The sequence below is a fragment of the Petaurus breviceps genome, unplaced genomic scaffold (genome assembly GCF_028583685.1).
Source record: "Petaurus breviceps papuanus isolate PSGF00001 unplaced genomic scaffold, PetGlider_PUasm1.0 90579, whole genome shotgun sequence".
NCBI lineage: Eukaryota > Metazoa > Chordata > Mammalia > Diprotodontia > Petauridae > Petaurus > Petaurus breviceps.
This window is the reverse complement of record NW_027187278.1, coordinates 5,378,357-5,382,758: the sequence shown is the minus strand read 5'-3', so window position 1 is coordinate 5,382,758 and position 4,402 is coordinate 5,378,357.

The following is a 4,402-nucleotide window of genomic DNA, read 5'->3' as shown; positions in this document are numbered from 1 at the left end:
TAAAGCATCTCAGCAGACCAGCTAAATATTTTTGAGGGCAATTAATAGGCCTGAAAGTTTTTGGTGAATTAGGGGGTGTCTACACCAAACATGGGAAGTTTTTCCCTGGTGGAATGAGAAGATGAGAACAATTCATTCCAATGGTAATAAAGGTGGTTAAATCAGGTACTGTGAAGTGCTTGGGGCTTGGTCAGACATCAAAGAGGCCAAGGTTATCGACTGCATCCCATGCCATTGCCAGTCATCCTAGCTTTTGTCTTGCCATTGGACTTTGCTGACTTTGACAGAAAGAGTGAGACTGAACACTTTGCGCAACACTGCCTCACTTAAATTACTCATGAGTCAAGACCTCCTGCTATGATATCATTGGTCCTTTTTGAAAACAAGGGACAACCAAAGGACAACAACAAAAATTGAGCACTGAATCTCCTAGCCCTGTGCCTTTGTATCTGTTGTTTCCTATTCCTAAATTTTTTTCCATACTTTTTTCTATTGCACAGAATCCTTGATTATCTTCAAAGCTCAGTTCCTATACCACTTCTCATGAAAAGTGTTTCTTGATCTCTTTAGCTTTCAGTATTCTCTTTTTCCTCAAAGAATCATGTATTTACTTATCTGTTTCTATGCTGATCAGCTAACAAATATTGCTACTGAACATATTGTTCCTGCTTTGACAGCAACTGATGGTCTGGTACTAGCAAAATGGGTCCATGAACTGGCCAGCTATTTAGGGGTCCAGGCCACACACTAGTGGGTACAAGATAGAGGTAATAGTGTCTCTCATTCACTGTTAAAACAGATAGCAGAGGACTGTCATATATGCCTACTGGAAAAGGAAAGAACTATTTCTCAGGTAGTAACTGAAAAAATAGCAAGGAGAAAAATTCCAGCCCAAATCTGGCAAATAGATTACATTGGTCATGACACTTTATATTGGTCACTGTATATGTTCAAAGTGACAATAAGTCACATTTCAAAGTTAATGAAATGAAGAGATATTGTATATTAAACAATATAAAATTGATATATTACATATTATAAACAAAGATCTGGATTAATTCAAAGAGTGAATGAATTATTGAAAGAAGTGTTAAGGAGAGCAGCTAGGTGGCAAAGTGAATAGAGTACTTCCCTACCTCCTGACGGAGGACCTAAGTTCAAATCCAGCCTCAGACACTTAACAATTACTAGCCATGTGACCTTAGGCAAGACACTTAACTTGGATTGCTCCTCCACAACACAAAAAAAAGAAAGAAAGAAAAGAAGTGTTAGGGAACTTAAATTATAATGATTCATACCTACACTGAAAAGATTTGTTCACTGCTTTATGTAATTTGAATAATAGACCATTTGGAGAAAGTACATGTCTAGCCAGAATGATGACTTCAAATCTGCAAATTACCAAAAAGCAAACACAAAAGACCCAAAATATTAAGTATTGGACTGTGAGGCAAGAAGTCCCAGCAACACATCCAGGAATACCTTGTTCAGCAGGATATGATTTACATTGTTTAGAAGACTTTTGGTTGGATAGAAAAGAAATAAGAAACATCTCTACTGGAATATGTATGAGAATTGTAGAAATCATTTTGGGAGGATATTACCTAAATCAGGTTTGGCAATTTGAGGAATACATGTACTGACTAGAGTAATAGATTCTAATTAAAAAGGAGAAATTATTGTGACATTGTAAAATTTAGGTGAACACATACAGTTTTGTAAAAATGATAGAATAGCTAAAGTGATCATTATTCCTTGTGAAACAATACTCCCTGTGAAAACTGACCCTCCTTCTGAAATAACTATTAGAGGAAATGAAGGGATTGGTTATACTGATAGGATAAAATTGGGAGCTAAAGTATGAGTAAAGCAGAAGTCAGGTGATGTTTCAAAGACTTCGGAGATTATAGCACATTGTAAAGACAATACCATTCACAGTTGTTCGTTCAGAAGATGATTACCAGATTGTATCCTTAACTCATGTTACCTACTGTGAATAAGGCTATGACAGTGAGTTCATGGATTTTAGGAGCACAATTGACCCTATATTTGTTTCTTTCTGGCTTTTTGTCTGTTAAACCTGTTTGTGAGATTTGTTTGCCACAGGCTTAGTACCCTACACCTTCAGATGCATGATAGCTTAAGTTGGATGGCACCCCCTGTCCATGACTGTGATATGCCACCCCTGGTCCTGGCATCAACTGAGCTCCAGATATCAGCTAAAGAACTGACAACTTGAAAAGGACCTCCTAGACCTTGCATCAACCAAGCTCTGGGTGCCAGCTAAAGAAGTGATCTCTCAAATGGGATCTCTTGGGGCAGGGACAGCACTATGGCTGATGTCACCTGGAAGTAGCTTTGAAGAAGAGACCTTGGCTCCTTACCCCAAGATTTTGAGCCCTATTTGATCAAGGGGGAAAAGATGGGGTGCTTGGGCCCAAGCCCCCACCCTAATATATTGTTTTATATACTTATTTTCTATTATCCCTGTTATATTGTTGCAAAGTTCTGTCGACACCAGTTACCCTCCCCCCCCCATGTTATCCCTAAACTATCATTAATCTATGTAATGAAATATATTGTTAATATATTTTTGCTATGTTAGGGAAATGAAATATCTTGGGGTCAAATATAATGGCAATGGGAATTTGAAGATCTTCCCTGCCCCTTAATAAACCTAGAGGAATCTGAAGACCTTTGCTGATTTGAAAATAAACTCTGCCCCCTAATAGGCTGAATACAGTCACATGGAGCCTGTGGTAGGACGAGCTTGCTGAAGGGTGGAACAGAGCCCACAGGAAGTTCCCCTACTTTGAATAAGTACTCTGCCCATTAATAGGCTGAATGTAATCACATGGAGCTTGTGGTGGGAGGAGCTTGCTAAAGAGTGGAACAGAGCCCACAAAAAGCTGGGAGCCAGAGTCAGAGAGATGGTGGGAGAGAGAGGATGCTCATTCAAGGACATATGTTTGTGTAATAGGAATGCAAATTTAAGATCTTCCCTGACCCTAGAGATTTTGATAGGCTTAAGTTCACCTGGAGACTCTGGCAAGAGTTTTGTTTTTCAGGATATATTTTGTGATTGGGCAGTGGGGTCAAGAGGGTTGTGACATTCTCTGAGCCAGAAGAATACTATATAATCCCTGATGTGAGGCTTTGTTTTAGGGCTCACTTTGAGAAGTGTTTGTGAATCCCCTGGCTTTGAAAAACCCAGATTTTGATGCTTCCCTCTCTGGTAAACTGTGATTTGGTATGGATGTAATGGTTGGACAGTTGGAGGCCTGCCTGCTGAAATGTTTCTCTGTCTTATAATTTCTGCTTGTAACCTCTGTATACTCTGAAGTTTTGGGTACTGACTTCTTCCCCTGAACTAGGTAAATGATATGTTTGACTGACTAAAGCAAGATTGTTAACCCATTTTGAGTTGCTTTCCTTTAGAAAAGCAGATCTAAGAACCTGTGTTGGAGCAATGTTGGGGATGCTTGGGTGCTTGTTGCTACAGTTTGTGAGTAAATATTGATCTTATATTGCTTTGTGGGAAGGCTAAAGGATGTTGTTTCTCTCTTTGTGTATTATCATACCTATGGTCCAAGTGCTCAACACAGTAACCTATACTTAGTACCTAATAAATACTTGCATTGGATTGGATTTGTTAATGACAATCAAAAACTAGACCCTAGTACCAGTTCTTCATAGGATAATATTCTATATACATACTAGACATAGTACAATATTCTACAAGTAACAGCACTTAGATTTTAATCAGAATATGTAGCATCTCTGTTTTCCTCTACTTTTTTTTTTTACTTCTACTTGTGTTAACTGCTTCTTTTTCTTGTTCTTGTAGAATTTTTCTAGGTCCAGGTAGAAAGCTTACTAATCCATCTTATAGATTCAAAACACTACCACAGGTGACGGAATCAGTCTTTCATCACATATTTAATAAGCATGCACTATGTGAAGCACTGTTGATTTAAATAAAAGAAAATGTCACAAATTTGAATCATGAAAGGATCCAAGGAAACTGAAAAGCACAAGTGAGAGTGGAGGAGAGGTGTAAGGAGAACAAAATATTCCAAACATCAAAAAGCCAGTACAAAATAGTAAGAAATGGAAGAAAGAGTGTCATGTTTGAGATGACGCAAACATGACACTATCTCTGACAAAAAAGGCCCTTTTTTCAAGAAGTACATAGTTCAATGAGAGAAACATCATGAAAACATACAAAATAGCTCTTCACAAATGAGTTTTATACAACATATACACAGTATAAATTGGAGATAAGAACAAAGGGAGGGAGTTGAAAAAGAAAGGATTATGAAGAGGTTTAAATGAGAGGGGGAATTCTATTTGATCTGGAGGTAATAGGGAATTCCTGGAGCTTATTGAGAAGAGGGATTTC